Source organism: Camarhynchus parvulus, chromosome 4 (genome assembly GCF_901933205.1).
Source record: "Camarhynchus parvulus chromosome 4, STF_HiC, whole genome shotgun sequence".
Taxonomy (NCBI): domain Eukaryota; kingdom Metazoa; phylum Chordata; class Aves; order Passeriformes; family Thraupidae; genus Camarhynchus; species Camarhynchus parvulus.
Window position 1 is genome coordinate 43,183,758 of NC_044574.1, and position 20,017 is coordinate 43,203,774.

Genomic DNA, 20,017 nt, shown 5'->3' on the forward strand with positions numbered 1-20,017 from the left:
GAAAAAGGCACATTTATATATGTTACCCTGCAAAATATGGATGGGCAGAATTCCAGGAGAAAATTTTTAGGGCTTTGGAATTAGTGGCATTTTACAATACAGAATACTGCACTGTCTGTAAACAACTGATTAAATCTGAAGTGTTATTCCCTTATATAATGCCTTTGTGTTAAAGAACATTCTTTATAAACTGAACTTATTATTTGCAGTAATATATGCTTGCTGCTGTGTATAAAAAAATATAATACAAACTAGCTACACTTGTTTCCTCAGACACATTTAATTCTGATGAGACAATGTGCTTGCCAGCAGATCAAATCAAATGCTTTTACATGTGGCTCAAGGATTTATCCTAACCTACTATACATTGTGCCTTTGTTTTTATAAAAATAGTTCATGTGTCTAGACACAGTATTACATGTTTCTGCAAAACTGTGTATGTTTAATACTTTATGCAGATGATTAAATTTCAGCTTCAGTATAGTAATACTATAGAACACTTTGTTCTCCGGATTAGAACACCCAGTACCTTTCCAGTTAATTTAATTCCTCAGTTTTCCTCAAAGGAATCAGAAGCATCACTGTGTTTGCATAAGCTGTCCAAATTCTAGTTTTGTTGTGAATTAATGAAATTCCATTATCAGGCAAAGACAGGCCCAGCATGCTTTCATAATGGCTTCAAGCACCAATTATCTGGGATTTTCCAGTAAACAACTTGAGCTTCAAGCTAAAACCAGGACTGTCAGAGAAGGAATAGTATCATGGGCTGGGGAAATCCCCCAGCAGAATTAGCATCTTTGTCCAGGTAAGGTCTAATGTTCCAAAAATTGTGCATGCTGCTGGACATAGCAGAATTCAGACAGCACTTGCATGTGCCAGCAGACCATGGACACCGCTTGTCTCAAATCTAGCCTCAAACACAAGATTTCGTCAAATATCAATGCCATGAAAAAGATGAACTTTTAAGACACACATACTCCCACCACTCCTCCAAAGCCTTAAATGTATACATACTTCTAATTTTTATTCTGTGTCTAGAAGGATGCATTCACTGTCTCCCTTTACAAATTACATAAAGAAATCAAAAGATATTTCCCTGAAATATCTTGACTGAAATAATTGTTTGCATGATTTGAATCCTTCCCTCTTCCCAGAAACCCTATAATCAAATCTAGAATTGGTTCTGTCATAAAATCCAATTAAAGTTTCCTTCTGGCCCTCAAGCAGTGTTACAGATGCTCCTTGAACCAAAGTTCTGTTTAGCCTTCTCCCTGAAGAAAAATGTAATCATTAAAGGCCTATCAAAGCCATTTCTCATGAAAAAGGATGAATCTCAAGAACTGAAATGAACCCTCGAGGAAGAAAACACAAACCTGTTCTTTATAACCAAATTGTGGGCACTGAAGGTCCAGATCCGACATGGGAGTGTCTTCACCACTCAAGTTTGCCAAATGCTTTGCTGAGATGTTTGAGGAAACCATTGGTTTATGGTAAGCAGTTCTGGATGAGGGCCAAAGCACAGAAGCATTATTTCCATTTTGTCAGCAGCTAACAGACTGATTCCTCCCCCAAACTCTGGAAACAGGGAACAACCTCCTCTTTCTGCTGCCTTTGTGAGCAAGGATGATGCAGTCCCAAGACCAGGTACAGAAGCTTTCCAGTACCTTCTGTCTAGAACCACGCTTTAGATATCACCCAGAAAATTAAGGGACTAACTTGAAAATAAAAAAGTTTATACAGATTTTAACAAAACAGACCTTTTAATATGCTTTTCTAGCCCTGCAGTTTATATATCCAAGTTTATTAAAAACATTCACATTGTCTAGAAGCTCTTATTAGTATTGCTAGTCAATGTCATTTGTTTTAACACAAGCAGCAATGTGGAATTTTGAGGAAAAAACTTCTGATAATTAGATCATAATAGTTGGCCATAGACTATTATCTAGATAATAAATCCTTTGCCCACAAAAACAAAAAATCCAAGGCTGGAACAGAAAGTAACTTTTCTTAAGCTACATCCTTATCTAGGAAATATTTATTTAGTCATTGTACTTTCACAACAATTTTCTCATTTGTCCCCCTGTAAATTAACATCTGTGTCATTGCTTTGGCCTCATAAATGTTTGGGTTCAGTATGATTTTCTTGGTCTGTTTCTTGCTTTATTCTTAGTATAATACCTGGTATATTATCTATAATTATAGCACTTGTTTTTACTTAAATCTATCAATCTGCCTGACAGTCTGCCTAGACTGCATTTTGAAAATAGCAAAATGAACTAAGAGGAGAGTAATCAACCTACATCACTAACCTATGGAGAGCTATGAATCAGGTAATGGCTCAAGTTACACTTCACAAAAGCAGCACAGAATATGGCTACATTAATGCCAACTTCCAGCTTCAAAAAACGAACCACTGGGAAAAGTAAACTGTCTCTCCTAATTAGACCTTGGCATTGTCCTCTCAGATTTACAGAGTCATTATTTTGCTTTGAATAAACATCACTATTTCTTTCCTAGGCAAACTCCTTGGCTCTGCTTCAATTATTTCTTTTAAATATTAAAGAACAGGAAACATTTGTTTTCCCTTGTCACATCCTGTCTTCTTTACATAGCATCACACAGTCCCCTTTGAAACGCCTGCTCTTACGGCAAGCCTGACATGCACAGTTCAATCAAAACATTTGCTATTGTCTTTTACCAGCTACAAACAAATTTCTGCACAAACAGTGAAAAGGCTTAAAGGTTTCGACAGCCGAGCTAAAGCCGAGCTAACACGACTGTCAAAGAAAGGCGGTGTCAAACTGCTCGGCTTCCCCGCTACCACCCTGACTTAAGAAAGAAAATGAAAGACAAAACAATTCACTCACTCACACAGCAGAGCTTCTGGCAAGAGCTCGCTGGCTATAAAACCACCGCTCTCACAAAATACTCGAAAGCAGAAACAGCACACGAACATTTAGAGATGAGTGTGAAAGGGTAACTTACATTATTTAGAAAGACAGTGGGAAAGGACTGCTGCAGTTTCTTCGTTTTTCACACGGCTCTCGGCAGAGCAGACAACCGAAAAAAGTTCATCTATAGAAATCCCTCCTTTTAATTCTCTCTCTCCCAGTTCATTTACTCTGGAGTCTCTCAGCCTCAAGAGATCCAACAGTCAAAAGTTTATCCCCTTGTATTTCCGAATGATATGGCCGACTTTCCTTGGACACATACCAATGATGCAGTAAAAATAGACAAAAGTTGGGGGGAGGGAAGAGGCAATCTAGCTTGAGCCTGAATCTTCTTAACTCAATGTTTTCTGTAAAAGCTGCTCTTATGTCAGAAGATCCCATTCCTACCCTAACTCGCAGAGTGCTCAGTCATCCATCTGGTTTTCATAAACTGCAAATTACAGGCAAACCGGGGAACGTACACGGTCCAGCTTTAGCAGAACTCCCCAAGCATCGGCCTTACAAGTAACCTGAGGTACAAAGGCTTTGAAAATAAACAGCTGGCCCCATGCCGGGATGGTGCCCCGTCCGCAGATGCCTGACGGCTCCCCCAGGCAGCGCCCAGCAGCCCGGAGCACCACCCACCGCTCAGCAAAGTGGCAGCCGGGTCCCCGCACTCCCCGCTGTGGAAACAAAGCGACCTTGCAGCCCTCCCTGGCTCCCAGCACAAACAGCCTCTCTGGAAAGGGACAGGGAAATCCAGGGCGTTGGATGAAACCGGCAACAGTTTAGCAAGTCATTTACAACAACCTGGTTTTTATAAACTGGAACGCGAATGCTGATCCCCTTACATCCTCTAAATGCTTCCAGGTGGAAAGCAAATCTAATGTGTTGCAAAGTTTTGTTTTGGTTTTTGGGGTTTTTTTGTTTGTTTGTTTTGGGGGTTTTTTTTGTGTTTTTTTTTCCTACTGAGGCAACTCAGAGCCAGCGGACAGTTGCTGAACATGGACCTTCTAGGGTGGTTCAAACCATTCATTACCAGAATGAACATTTTACCAAAAGTAACAGAAGCAAAGTTTTGGTATGCACCCCATGAAAGTCCATGCCTCAAAGCCCCCAAGTCACCTTCAGGCCCTATTTTCATCTATTTAAACGTCTAGTACCCTGATTATATTCAAGCACCAAAGGCTTAAGGAGTCACCTATATTTTTGGATACTTCTTGGCTTTTGTGTCAGGACTGAAGAAGATTCTTTTCCCAATTAAAAAATCAAGAAAAAAATTATGGTGGATAAAAAAAGTTTTGCCATTGCTTAAAATTAAAATTGTTTTCTATATATTCTTTAAAATAACAAGTTTTGTTTAGTTGTTAGTTTTAGCAGAGGACTTTTTCAAGCTTTTCTACTGGGAACAATTTACTCTGCTTGAACAATGAGACTCTGACCAAGGCAGCTTTCACTAAAGCATCGGTGAATCAGTACAGTGAGTCATTAACAAAATAAAAACAGCATTGTAAACGCTCTGACTAAAAGTCCTGAGCCTTGTCACTTGCTCAGTTTTTCATCTTGGCATGATCAGGATTGTGCTGATTGTCTGCTCATTTGTACCTGGATCCAGGACTGACACAACTGTACTGTCAAAGCCAAAAGCAGTTGAATTATTAAAAAAATCCCAAAAACAAACAAGGAAACAACAACAACAACAAAAACAACACCAAACCCAAAAAACAAGGCTGTCTAATCCGTAGAAGCAAAGGAGGAAATTATGAATTTTTTTTTTTGTGTTTAGTTTTGCCTGTGCTGTCACAATTCCTTCCAGTAGCTGTGTAACTCATTGAATAATTTCAGTCACATCAGGTAGAGATCCCAAAGGTATTATATTCCTACACCTTTTATGAAGAAAAAGGCAGCTGTCCAGATGAGTGAAATACAATCCAGTGATCCAATGTAAGAGGCTACACATGAACTCAGCTGTATTATTAGACACCAGGGCACTCCACACAAACAAAGCCTATGAGAACAGATTCCATGTGCCCTACGGCTCAGCTGCCACCAAAGTTGGACAACCTTGCCACTTTGCCTACATTCTAGCATTTTTCCTCTCTTCTGTTCTCTTGTCAAGGTAGTAAGCAGCAAACCACACAAAATGCACAGATGTCAGCTGAAGCAAATAATAGTATTTTTTGAAACAACAATAAGCAGGGTTTGGTAACAATTGAGTTATTCTCCCACTTAGTAATAAACAAGTAGGGTCAACTAACTGCCTCATATTCTTACTGATATTTTCCATGATACCAAAGAACCTGATCCTTGTAGAGCAGATTTACAGGTTGGGGACTGAAATTATTTCATGGGCCACAGCAGAGTAGTCCTTGTGTGATTTTCTGAGCATGTAGGTCTCTCCCCGCTGTAAAAGGACAAGCTGAATGACTGTTATCTTTGGAGTAAGAACACTTTTTTTGGTGAGACATGGTAATAAAGAGAAGAGTAAGTGGAAATAACCACTTTCAGTTTGTGATGCTTTTGCTGACTGAATGTTTTTTCTCCCAAAGGAGCAAATGTATTAATTCACACTGATCTCTCAGGTGGTCTTCAAGATATCTGTTCTCTCAAAAAAACAGTTTGTTTCCATCAAAAGTAGCTTTCACACATAGCAATTCCTCAAGAAAACCTCAAGAACATTCAAGATTCAAAAACAGTAGATCAATTTTAAATGACCCTTCATTTTTCAGGCTCTGAGGATCATTCTTACTCACGAACTTTACCTCCTTTTTTTTGCATTTTTCATTTTGTCTTTTATCTCATCCCTATGAGGTACCAGTATCCTACTGCTCATACACAGCTCCTGCCTCCAGGCAGGCCAGCTGTGTGTTCCCTCACTATTGCCTGGATCTAAGGCATCATTTGATGTTCACATTCTCACACTTTGTGAATTTTGGAGCAGTCAAGCCCCATGTTCCTATTGAGCACAGGGATCTTGGCTTTCTGGAGAAATGGAGATGGAAGATATTAATCACTTTGATGGTGAGAAAATTTACTCTAGAAAGCTTCATATAGGAAAGACTGCAACAAAGAACAGATCAGATAGGAAAAACAACTTTCTAGGAGCAATTTGTCTTCTCAGAAAAACAGCAGTTTCCATTTAGGATATTTTCAAATGCCTATGCAAAACTACCCTATTATTTTCCATATTAATTTTTCACCAAGATAACTATGTTAGCAATATTAGTAAGACAAGAGTGGAATTGGATGCAGCTTAGAACTGATTATGCTGATTACGTATCTTTATATGTAGATGCTTGAAAGGTTTTTTCAAACACCATTACGTGTTCCTTAAAGCAAGGGAAAAGTGTCCCTCCTAAGTCAGTGACAGACAGGTGTGACACACAGGAGATGGCAGAATATGTATCTCTTTTGGTCTGAGCTCTGCTCCCATCTAGTCTAGTGTGGCTGTATTGGGAACACTGCATTGCAAAGGTATAGTTGAAACCACTCTGGTTTTCAACTAGTTTTTTCCAGCTTAAATACTGAGAAAGTGACAAGTGAAAGATCTTGGTTTTAACACTAGACCACTTGGTGTAGGACTTTAAGTATGTTTATGCAGATTTATAGTCAGTCACAACTGAAGTTCTAGATGAGTCTTCTGATGCAAACAAGCTGGCAGGCATTGTACTGACTGAAAAACCACAGGTCTGATAAACTGAAACAAAACTGTCCCTGGAAGAGTTCAAGGTGAAGTTTCAGTCCACTTAATGAAATAAAATAACATAGATTTTGGCACTGATGGTAACTAATTTTTAAAAGACAAATTAGCTGTGACATTATAAATCATTTATCACCAGCATTTTAAAGCCAGCCTATGGAACAGCTACCTTGGGTCTGGGTTCAAATGCTAAACTTCTATTCAGTAGGTCTGGCCTCACGTATTTTAACATTGCACTTCAGCTTGGTGCCCAGTGACTTGAGTTTGGCAAAAGCCTGTCCCCCTCCAGAAAGACACATAATTGTTAGCTGGTCTTCCAAACAGATATCATGTGATAATCCTTTGCTGCCTGCTCCAACTCTTAGATGAGAATGGGGCCGTTTCAGTGCTTTTGGTATTGTTTTCATGATGTATGTGTTTTGCTTTATAATATATCACTCTCTTCCACAGAAAGAAAAAAATGCAGCTCAGACAAAACCACAATGCATTATAACCTTGATGTCATCATTGGAGAAGCCCTATGGCTGCTTCTGTTTGCACTACTGCCTGCAGTAGCTCCTGACTGTCCCCAGGAAAAAAAAAAGGGAGAATAAGCACAACTAAGCCACTTTTCCCATCAAGTCTCACATCTGTGACTGCACGGATCTGGGCTTGCCTGGGGCACATGAGCTCATTTGGAGCACATTGGTGATGCAGACATACAGAGCCCGTTCCCTTCTAAGTGAGATGAAATGATGATTCCTTTTTCCCACCTGGAAATCCACAGAACACGAGTTAATGGCTGGATACTTCGTATTCTTTAAACAACTATGCAGTGCATATGCCCCAGTTGTTTTCATCAGTTGTTTCAATCAAATATTAGAAGAACATCATTTCAAAAGACAAACATTAGACTGTTTTCAAAGGCCCCTGTTCACCTCTGAGTGCATCCTCACACTTATTACCTCACACTAAGGCACTTACTGAACTCCCAGTGAACAGATACAGTTCATTGCCTGACAAAAAACTGCTCTGTGAAAAAATGCATCTATTTTCTGCAACCTGAGAGAGGTGAAATAACTCCTCGGTCCACTGAGTGCTGCAGACATTATGGACTGGAGCAGGGGAAGAAAGACAACTGCAACCAAGTGCTCAAGCTTCTTATAAAAATACACCATGTAACAGCAGGTGAGCCCCACACTCCTCCTGACTGTAGTCCTACTTCAAGATCTTCAGTCCCACTTTTGTGGCAATCACATCCCTTAAATATGGGCATACACTCAGTTTGTGCCCAGATCACACTTCTGCTCTGCACTGCTCTGAATCATAGTTTGCTAATCTGAGAAATTAACCATGAGCCCTGGCTCCTGTAAAATTGTACTGTCTCAGTATTACTGTTTTTCACAAACTTCCATTCATGTAAGCTTCCTTTCAAAAGCAAGTATCCTGGAAACACTGATGTAAAACATTTTCATATGTCTGCATACATGAAAAGTTCTGAACAAAAAGTAATGTGTCCAAATCCCTCTTTTTGTTTGAAAACATCATTCATCCAAGAATCAGAAATGTTACCATATGACTGGTAACACAAAGAAATGAGCACATGAAGAATCACAGCAAACAGTTCAAAAGCAGCTCTGGGCCTGAAGTTGGTTCACAAGATACTTGTTGAACACTGGACACTTTGTTTGCCAAGAAAAATAGAAAAGGCTACATTTTCTAAAAAAACCCCATGCTTATATATTTCTTGGCTTAGTCTTTCTCTGATCTTGCCTGGAGTTATCCCCTTTTACAGCACACAAAAACTAGTATGTGCCTGGTTCACCCTGGACCTGTCCTACTTTCCTGCCTTCAAGTACAATAAAGAGAAAAAAAAAAGCATGTTGAGACTTTGCACTGAAGAACCTGAGACTCCAGGGGAGAACAAAGAGCCCCCTGTCTCTCAGACAGCAAACACTGGGCTGTAGTGAGGAAGACAGAGAGTAGGAAGAGAATACAGCAGGAGCAAAGAGCTCTGGGGAAGCTCTTAAGGACTGCGAGGCAGGGAGAACAAGCATCTTAAATGGCATGGAACACAGAGGTTCAGGAGGATGGGACATGGGAGGCCAGGGAAAAAAGGTGTCTCTAGGATAGGAAAATAGTTGTGGCAGAAATATGAAAAGCCTGCGAACTTTGTGAGTGAGACAAGGGGCACCGATGACAGGGAAAAGCTACATGCCCTCCCTACACAGGCATGAGCTGGAGACTTGGACTAAGGATGAGGGGCCAGAAGACACTACAAACCAGAGTGAAAGGCTGACAGGCTTGAAGCTGAGCAGAGCTTTGGGGGAGGTAGGAAACAAGAGTTTCTCTACTGAAACTATCCTTATCTACATACCTGCATGCATATAAAAGATGCTGTCCCTGCTCCATCCACATGAACACCTCTTCCCGCTCTTGCATCCCCTCTTTTGCAGCCACATCAGCCCTGGCTCACATTTTTCCATCTTTGTATTGGAGTGTGACAGTGTAACATTTTCCATTGCCAGTATGATCCAAGGAAATGTTTTGCTGTAGCTCTGGATCCCAAAGTGTATATGAGTGTTAAGCATAGATTTCAAAGTGAAAGAGAAGAATGTGTATCAGGAGAAAATTACAGGGAAAACAGAGAGGAGGAGATATTTATTCAGACAGATGGTCTCAAGAAGGCAATGTCTGAAAAGTGCTGAAAGTTCAGTCACTGCAATGCTGGAGTTGACACTGACCTCATCAAATACTTACCAACTTGCTCTTACACATTCGAAAACTAATTGAAAAGAAGGCCAAAGGTATCATGCTAAACTTAAACATCCCAGTCAGAAACAGAAATTAAATCACACATATGGGAAAATATTGTAATTCTCACAGTCCCATTGCAGTCTTTAAGTAACCAGCCTCTCTATCGCCTTCAGCAAGAGTTTTGCCAGAATAGGACCTGCAGAATTCCATGCCAAGATATCAGTATAAAAAATGTTTTGACAGTACATTAAGGGATTACATTAGGGAGCATTAGATAAAGTGTCAACGGAAGATGCTGCATAAGATGAAAGATGTCAAAAAGAAAACAAGCCACAGTATGATTTCATTTAGTGAGAGAAACTGCAGTGCACTCCTTGAATTTTAACAGATACAATGCTTCTCAGTTTCACATGCTGTGAACGAGCTGTGATAAGAGGAAAAGGCTGATGACAGCCGTGATAATTTCTTCAGACAGCAGCAACCAAGAAGAACACAGCAAGGTACCCTCTGAATTAGGAACATTTTATGCTACAAACTAAAATTGCTGCTTTATTAGACCTTTGGGCAACTACACAGGCTAAAAGAAGGAAACTGAAATACTTAAAGGCTTCTTCATGGTAGAAGAAACCGGGGCATCTATTATACTTCCTGCCTACTTGAGCACATACAGGGATACAATTTGCTCTCTGGGCCAGAGAGAGGTGAGTTAGAGAGAGAAATGAGCCATCTGGAGGCTACAATTAATATACCAGTCCTGTATGTACCCTTAAAAAAGGTAGTTTGCACAAATGTGCCTTTTACACACTATCAAAGCAAAGCAGCAATGCAGAGAGCCTCTTCTGTAAGCCAGTAATTCCAGTAAGAAGAAAGTTTAGGCCTTGCCAATGGAGTCCAAGGAAACATCTTCCCAGCATGAGAGCAGAACATAGCCAGTGCAAGTGCTGGAATGCCACTGAATGTTGTTTCTTTCAGCATTGCTGGCTAGCACAGAGGCCAGATATGTCAGACAGGAGGGAGATGAGTGAAAGGAACCAGTGGGAACTGATAGTTACTGATTTAAAGGCAGCACAGAGCTGAAGACAACTTAGCCACTGCCATTCATTCTCTGTCACAGGCAAAGAAGGTAGGAACTAATCCCTTTTTTCTGTCTTGACCCAAGTTTTCCGTTATATTTCAGGCAGGCCACCCTACAGAATGAGATCTGTGGCAAATACCTGGCTAAGAGACTTTCTATATTCTCCTGGGGTGAATTTTACACATAAAACCTGCCTAGCAATCCTTTTCTTCCCGAAGAGCACGTAACTTCTCCAGGTAACACCACCAAATTAAAATGCACACATTAGAGGAAGATCCTCTGCTCCTAATGCTTGAGTGAGATCTGGGTACTACAGCCCTGCTGCTTTTGTAATAGAAAAGGCTGCATGCTTAGCATTTTTCATTTTTTCAGAACCAACCAGTATGTTCCACTTTAGTGGCAACAACATCTCTTACCTAGCATCTAATACCTAGCAAAAGGGATCTAGGGAAAAAAAAAAAAGCCACAATGAAGAATTTCAAAAGCTTTTATAGGCATAGGTAAAAACTGAGGATATTAGTCAGGGGGTTCAGATTTAAGAGAGAAGACAGCTTATCCAAGGAGGTTGAGGAGGCAAATTTCAGCCTTTATCCCTATAGAGACCTGACTTCTGATAGCGAGTGATTTTACAAGGAAATCTATCCAAACCTGACAGAAGGCTGCCATTGCTTCTTTCAGACCCTCAGACTTTTTCCTGTTACCTGACAGTTCAGTTTCCTGGTCAGACTCAAAAAGCTGATGGGAGGGAAACACATACAATATTTCACTTACAGGCTGTTCCTTATCATAACCTTAATTGATGTGTGTCAAGCGTATAAGACATATTAGCAGAGTACCTGCTAATAATAAACCCTGAGGCAAAAAGTGTCCTCAAACCCTTCTGTTTTCACTAAAAATTCAAATGCCCAGTGTCATGAATTAGAGCTCCGATAACTCAAATACTTAGCAATTTAGAGAGTTGTTCCTTCCCAAGATATTGATCCATTCTGGGAGCTGGTCTGACATTTCCAAGGGCAGTGGGGAAATACAGTGGATCTAATAATCTGGTTACCATGAGTATATTTGGGAAATACTGGTAAGAAGTCAGGGTTTCAGTCAACCCCAAATGCATTAAGTTCTGAACAACTGAACAATTGTTATATTACACATGTGCCTGCAGACCAAATACTCATCCACAGGAAATTGCTGGCAAATGCACCTACAGAACCAGAGGAAGAAAATGAGCCACAGTAAGCAGTTCTATTTCCAGCTTCCTTGCAGATTTTATCTCCTTTTGTAGATTGAGCATGATATGCTTCTCTGCTTGCCAGGCCATCTGAAAGCTTTGTTAATAAGTATTAGTAAATAACTCTGTTTTCACAAACTGCCTACTAGCTCAGAATCAAAAACTGCAATTACAGCTTATTCAGTTCAGAGCAGTTCTTTTATGAAGGATGTTGATTCAGCACCTTGTTTTAGCAAGGCCTGTAAATACATCTTCAAAATTATCTCTCTGGGAGGAAAAAAAATCAATTTTAATTTTCTGCCTATTTACCACAATGCAAATCAAACAGGCACAGTCTGCCCTTTCAGAGCCAGCCATGTTGTGCTGAGCTCGTGATGCACAAGGGATTTCTTTCTTTAGTCAAGAGACAGACAATGTGGTGAGCATATTGATTACTCCTAACTATGTACTGCGAGGGCACAGCAACAATTCCAAGGTGTGTGGTGTATCTCATGGCTTTCATTTAAGTCCTGAGATTCTGCTTTCTTAATCTATAGACAAAGACCATCTTTACTAATCAAGGCTTAGTATCTATCTGCTGCTTAGTGCAACTGACTGAAACACTCTGGCTTCTGTCTTCACAGCCTGGCACAGAAGCAGCTTATTGCAATAATTAGCTTTAATTCATACACTACCACACACGCACTGTACTGCTGTAGAGAAGGCTTAGACTCAGAGCTGACTGTCAGCATCAAGACCCACCTAAATGTACTAAGTACAACAGCTCCCTAAATTTTGATCTGCATTATTAGAAAGTTTCTGTCCAGCTGCCTCTTAGCCAGTGCTTCCTAAACATAATATTGCTTGACTGGCACTCTGCAATCCACAGCTCATTGAATGATGCAATCATTAAGATCCTGTAGGTGAGTAGGATTGTTGAGCCAAAAGTTTCCAGGCTGCACCAGGGCTGTCTGTGGAAGCTGTGCACTGCCCCAAAACACAAACAGCACAGCAGAGACAAAGGCACAACCCCCAGGGTATTCCCCTACTGGGTACATCCACAGGGGGCAAGCTAAGCAAGCTGAAAGGAACACGGCATCAGGCCTCGCTTTGGATTTGCTTTTAATTTTTTTTTTTTGCATGAGTCAAAGCTAATGAAGATCTGATTGCAACTTAGTTTCCTGTGATTTTAAACAGAGCAATAATGAACATGCTTATTTACAGTGACAGGCACCTTTCTCCCCTTCAGGTATCCTGAACTCACAGCCTGAGCCCCAGTTATCACATGAAACCTACACATAGACTTGCCCAAACTTCAGGAGCAGACTACTTCTGAGATTCTGCATGGTGGCCAGCTCTGACACGGACGTTAAGACTTTCTCTGCTGGTGTAAATGGTAAAAGAGAAAGTCTAGAAAGTCCATAAATATATGCAGTGCAGGTGTAAGCTGAAGAATACTGCCCAAACAGGCAATATTTGAGTTCAAATTCTGAAAATTAGAAAGGGCATACTAAAGACGCAAGAAGAAATGCACATTCCGTCTCTACAATCTTTTGCTCTGTGGAGCTGTGAACAATTCCCAACAATTCCCAGTAAACAAAGAGGACTGAAATCTCTGACCATGACTTTCTTTTTCTACTGCTAGGTATATATCTTCAAACATGACAGCATCTATCAGCATTTTGGGGAGCATTCATTTTAGAGTATCTCATTTCCAGCCATTTCACACTTTTCCAAACCACACTACTCATGACCTTGCAAAAATTGCTGCTGTTTAAAATGAGACTGGATGATCAAATAGTGTAAATGCATCTAAAAATAAGAACCAGAAGCAGATTGTGTATGTGTATATATGTGTGTGTGTGTGTATATAAAAAACCTCAACAACTTACTAAGTTTAAATGGGTTGTGTCCTCATTAACTGCTTCCCTTTTGTCTTCCAGGAAGGTCTCATTTGGCATGGAAATCCTGTGGTCCTTGCAGTCATGACACTGCATACAAAGTAGCTGCTCTTTTACTTCAGACAGAGGAAAATGCTTTAATAGCTGCCTCCCTGAATGACAGCACCTACCTGCCTCGCTAAAACATGCCCTTAGTCTTACGAGAAAAGCCACAACAAGACAGAAGGCTACTTACTAGCGTTCCATAGAGTCCAGGCGGGAGAATCAGAGGCTGAAATTCACTGTGCCTCTGATGAGCAGATTTAGCTCCCTGCAGCATTCAGCCAGTTGGTCCCTTTAGGGCCATCGGGCGGCTGAGTTAAAGGGTGGCCGTGCACAAACATAAACAGCTTGTCAGCACAAGCCAAAGAGGCGGGCCTGCCCTGCCAGCCACAATGCGAGCCAATGATTAGCTCCTTCTTCGCATTCTGGGTGTGCAAGATATTGAGTTTCATTCTTAAGCAGGGGAACAAGAGGGACTGACTGGGAAGGGCTAAGGCTTGACGGTTTACTGCTAGGCATTAAAAGCTTAAGGTGGAAGGAAAAACAAAAATCAATAGATCACTTTGGGAAAAGCACATATTTGCTGTGTATTCATACAAACACTTCTAGGGAGCCAGCAGGCATCTCCAAGGCACAGTTTCTTTTAGGTCAAGTGAATATACAAGCAAACAAAAGACCTCTAGATTAAATTTAGTTAATATCCACTGTATAGAAGTTTCACTTGCAAAGTCTCTAATTTTAATTCTCTCCATCCTTTTTCTTATTCTCATCCTTCCTAACATGCTTTATCTGCTTTATTTGCTGACAGTGGCATTTGTCACTTCTCTGTCACAAATGTTTTACCCTGACCTTCTTGACCTGACCCCCCAACCTTTATTGATCCTCCTATGATTGCTTCTCTTCATCTCCATCTTAACTGCTTGTTCTTTGGGTCCTTATCTCCCAGAAAGAGGAGAGTCACAACAGAGACACCTTACAGTAAGGTTTTGTGAGACAACCAAACTGATCTAGCAAATTATTGCTGTCAAAAGGGGTGGTGTTAAGTCTCCCTTCTCTTCAGTACCACACTGTGCCCTTCTTGTCTGTCCCCCCATCATTCAAGAAAGGCAATGTGCCACAGAAGCAAATGCTTCTCAGTCAGTTTACTGATCTTAACACAGAGACAAAAGAGGTATTGCATGGAGTAAATACTCCCTGAAATATAAGCTCCTTCTGATCTTGCCTGAGTCATCTATGTTCCCACCTGTCTGCCCAGGTTCCTCTCTCCCTTTGTTGTTTGAATTGAATTGTTCCTAGTTAATTGAATACCCTGCTTGCAGTTGCTGATCCCATTTCATCCCAGCTCTGTCCTACTTTCTTATGCCTCTAGTTTGGCTGTGAGGCCTGTCTGCCGCCAAAATCTGTCTCATTAAGTGTTCTATAGTAATTCCCTGCATAAATATCATGTTTTGTGCTTCAAGCCTCAGGCTCTTTGAGCTCTTTTTTGCTATCCTCCTCAAAAAACAGGCCATCTTTTTGGCTTTCACGGGTTTTTTTCTCTGACTTTTCTGATTAATTCTTCTCTCAGCATCTACTCCTCTCTCTCTCACACTCCCAAAGCCACCCTACTTCTTGTTATATTCTATCCAGCTTTCACTATTTGATTGTGCAGGCTCCTGTACCATTGACTCAGTGATTTATGAGCATCCATTTGTATTTTTCAGCTTTATGCTTTTCTCCAGTCCTATATTTCACCCTGTATTTTAGGCATATTGTATAAAATGCCCTGGCAGCTTTTAATTTTAAGATCCTTTTTCTGGGGTCAAATTAAAGCAGTGCAATCACACTACATTCCGTGTAGTCTTGGCACAAGTCATTTCTCCCCCTCTCTACTTTGCTAAAGGAGCTGAACTCGCTGCAGAAGCAGATGCTGGAGTTAGCACCTCGTTCAGACAGGCGAGGTATCCTATCGAAGCTCTGCCTTCTGCTGACAGGCTGCGCGAGAGTTCTGGCACAAAGCACTGCATCACAATGTGCTCAGGTCACGTTTGCAAGTTTTTCTTCACAGTGAGACATACTAGACACGTTCTTCAATGACATCTCAGATTCTGATGCAATTGCACAGCTGCATCAGCTGCCACCCAGGGACATAACATACATTGCCTCTACTTTTGCCCGGATTTCTTACTCAGTCTGTGCTATCCACATCAACACCATTATTTTACCAGAGCTCTTTTCCAATATTTTTAACTGGTAAATCTCTGCCCACGTCCACCATATGATCACAGTATTACTTTAATTATTACTTTAATTATTTTGATTATTGAGGCTGGACCTTATTCCCAATGCTTTCCACAAAAAATTCAGCAACTGAGGTAATGTTTTGTTCCATACCACAGACACATTGCCTGCACCTCCATGAAAGCCATGCTTTCATGTCCTGAGCTTCAAGGCCTTTTCAGAATTTCTCCTTTCTTACTGATCCACTCCCACATCTCTCTTCATCAAAAAGCCTGGCTTTTCAGCTCTCTCTTCCTTACAAAGCTCTCTTTTCTTACCTTTTCTTTTATGCAGAGAATGAAATTACCTACTTTTCTTTCTCTTCTACAATCTACATGTCACAAAATATAGAAATAATATATCAGAGTAGGAGAAACAAAGAATAGGTGAAAAGTCACTCCAGAAAGAGAGATTTTCATCAGCGTACATAAAACATATGTGCTACAAATCTTCTACCATCAACTATATACTGCATGTTATGCACCTTATGCTGTTAGATTTTTTTATGGATAGGCATGAAAAGCGCTTGATGGATATGGATCAAATGCCCAAACACTGTACATGAGATTGTGAAAAGACTGCTATGAAAAGACTGAGAAAGCAAGCTAGCTCTTGCATCTCTGATTCCCATGGAAATTTATTTAAGATGCTAATTCAGTGTAGCCACAAATAACGAAACAAAAGAAAAAACAAGAATGAGCTGATTTAGTGGACTTTGCTGAAAAGGCACACTTTAGACAAAGTCACCCTTGGGTACAACTCCTGTGACTCCAATCATAGCATTATGCCAAGGATGAAGCTGCCTCTTTGTCCTTAAGCCTGGCATGACACAGGAAAAGTGTTACCAGCACTGCCAACAATACTAACCCAGCACCAGCTAATAGTGATGGCCAAGCTGATTCAATAATCAGCTTGGCCATCAATAATTTACTTTTATCAAAAAGGTTATCTCTCTCTCTTTACTGCCATTCCCAGCTGCACAGGCCTGTATCTCTCTCACATGTGTTGCAGGAACAGTGTGAAAGCTCACAGCCCAAATTTGTCTTGCTGGATATGTCTTTAAGACAGGTTAATGATCTGACTCAATATCCCTGCCATGTTAAGCACCCGAATCGCCAGTGGAGGGAAACAGTTAACATGTTTTAGATAGAGAGGGCAAAAGGTGGAGACCAGAATCACCACCTTTGTTTTCATATGCAAAAAATGGTAGCTTCTGTCATCCCCAAGAAGCTACCATCTATCCTGGGGTGAAACTTAAAACCATGACCCCCAAACCCATGCCATTCTTAAACAAAAGATCCCAAAAGCTGATGAGTCCCTTCCAGCTCAGCATATTCTATGATTCTGTGATATGATTCAGCAGAACTTTGCCCACTCCCTCAGCTGCAGGCTCCATGGGTGACATTTTGATTCTGTCCCTTTCATTTTACCATCCATGCATCTGGCTCCTATTATTTATTGTTTGCTTTCCAAAACTGGGGTTTTTTTACTATTTTGTGGCCTCAGCCCACCCTCACTCTGCCCTTTCTTCTCAAAACAAGCTCAGCTGGATGCTATTTTGCCTGTTCTTTGTATCTCCCTTTGGGGCCAACAAGGAACCTCAGGCTCCCTGAGGCTCAGGCTGTACAGTTTGTGTCTACATTGCTGCTGGGAGGAGACCTGCCCTGATTCTCCAGCAGAAGCCACAGATGCTGCAGAATGGAGTGGAGTGAGGTTTTTGTCATGTTTTACTGGCCTGCTTTCAGTTATAAAGGGGGTTACAAGTTATTCCCAGAAAGCACACCAGCTCAAGCAATGGAAGACTTCACATAGTGACAAGAGAAGTGAAACCGTGAGGCTGAAATGTCTCTTTCATGTTAAAAAAGAAAGCAAAAGGCAGAAATGGGAAGGGGAAGAGATCATGCGCAGATGCACCCCACTAACGTATGACTCTGCAGTCAGTGGGAACTTGGGCTTAGTCCCAGCTCAGACCATGTGCATTTTGAACTTTGAGCTCTTGGACTACTTCCTAATTAGAGAGCAAGTGACACACTGTGGAACTATTTAACCCTTCGGTGGTGCCTCCTGAGGTGTAGCAAATGCCAGAAGAGACTCTGAGGATGTGTCTAACCCCTGGAGGCCACATACACTACAAGATCTATCCCTATGCTCCAAATAGCTTAAGTGAAACAACTGCTGTCAGTACCTCTTTTCATGGCTCCCTACACAGAAAGGTCAGGCTTACAACTACTCCTTCCTGTGCTGCTGAATGATTGCTGGAATCTCCCCGTAATGTGCCAGCTTTCCATCCAGAATCTGTCTGTCTCAAGACAGAATAGTTCTTTCAACCTCATCAGTAATGCCACACCAACGATCAGATCAAACAGAGATACCTGCTGCAACTTAATAGTGTAAATAACACCACACTGAACCAAGAGACCTGCTTCTCTGCTTCACTGGAGTGGAAAAGCAGCAGAGTACTATCAAACTGTAACCGTAACTAAAAACACAATTATAAATTGTAAAAATACAATTCTAGCATTAGGAGCTTGTGGAAAGAAACAAGAGTTATACAGCTGATGTACAGCAACAGCTGTCATGACTATCACTGGTGTTCTAGTTAGATCTGCACCAGTGATTTCATTTTTTATATCCCTTTGTAATGTGGTAATATTACGTCTTACCTATTTCACAGAAGTTCTGTGTGGATACATTTACAGTTCTTTGAAACTCTCACATTTCAGACATGCAAACTTTTTATTTTCACTACTGACTTAAGAAATATATCCTTTGAAAGCAAATAAACAGAATAACTACTTTGGCAAGATACGTGTTTTTTAAAATTTCCTACCACCTCAAAGCTCACTCATTCCAAACACAACACAAATGCACTAATAAAAGGAGATGTACCTCCAAAAATGCATGCACTGTGGGTAAAGATTAACTTTGGCACTGTAGAGCACAGTAAACCTACAAGTTTAAAGTCCATCTAAGCAAGTTTTCTCCCTAGCTTCTTTGTGTCCCATTTCCTGGTGAGAGATGTTTCACAGGCCTCAATTGCCACAGAGTTCAGAGGAGGACTTTCAAGTACAAACTACTCTTTGCACATGCCCTTCATTCCCCATTCAGTTGTGCTCTACCTTATTTGCAGACCAATGGCCTCAGTTCTCATCTCACAATTTGGTAGTCAGAGTTTTTGAGCCTTAAGGTTTTTCTAGACAGATCTGTGACAGTAAGGTAGCAAGAAGTATCAAAGCTACCTCTGAAATACCTGTCTAATCTATGTGCTGGTAAAGCAGGAGAAAACCCAGTCAAGAAGCAAAGCAAATTAGCCTATCTTGGGCACCATGCTGCCTTAACTGGCTTCTGTATTCAAGCTGGCTATAAGCTACCTTAAGCCTTACTATACTACACTGCAGGCATTACTCAGTTAAATTCTGTGAATTAATCTAGACTCAACATTTAAATTCCACTGCTGTTATGGGGCAATTCATGCACTTCCGGAAGGGTTTTGCAAACGGTGCTGAAACATCCCTTATCTTTGATTAGGTTTAGAGTCCAAAAAAATATTTCAGAAGGACAGATGCTTTGGCTTTGGAGCAGATCTACATTCAGAGGGTCAGGTATGCTGACAAACAGCCAAAAAAGAACCACAGACCCAGCAGCACACACATCCATCCTAATTTCAAATTACAAGATGACTTGTCTCCAAGGAATGCTTTCCTATATAACAGTATAAACATTTCCAGTGGATATCTTTGGAACTGACAAATTCCTTATTATGTATGGCCTTTGTCACAAGAAAAATATCGCCTCTCCAGTTTCTTGCCCCTCTGTGGGCTATGTTCTTGCTCAGACAGAATAACCCAAAGGAAATATCCAAAAGAACTCTTTTGTGAAGACCTTGCTGCTATACAACAAACAGACAGCATTATTTAGAAGACTGCCTTCAAGATAGCTGTGGTTCCTGTTCCCATAAGAAACCTTATTCATCGTGAACTCAGCAGTAAATATTCCACTTGTTTCCTTGGCACAGAACCAAATCCTTGCATCAACTAGAGCACAGGATGCTCAGAGACCAAGAGGGATTTGCCCATCACAGGAAAAATGCTCAGATTAGCGATGCAGTGACCTTGGTTCAAAGAAAGCACTTTAATAAATGCCTTGCTGTCAAGCATATGAGAACTCCTG

General features: G+C 40.8%; 1 protein-coding gene across 13 annotated transcripts in view; it reads right to left on the reverse strand.

Moving 5' to 3' along the window:
• TRIM2 (tripartite motif containing 2) overlaps window positions 1-20,017 on the reverse strand; it is a 118,380-nt gene that overhangs the window by 55,845 nt on the left and 42,518 nt on the right. For 2 of the 13 annotated variants that reach the window (XM_030948235.1, XM_030948239.1), the window contains exon 1: window positions 2,986-7,273. The exons of 8 other annotated variants lie outside the window; for them this stretch is intronic. The gene's annotated coding sequence lies outside the window, so the exon portion shown is untranslated. Of the gene's footprint in view, window positions 1-1,373; window positions 2,950-2,985; window positions 7,274-13,781; window positions 13,924-20,017 lie in introns of those variants that run through there. 3 more of the 13 variants (XM_030948234.1, XM_030948242.1, XM_030948237.1) reach the window with 3 other exon arrangements.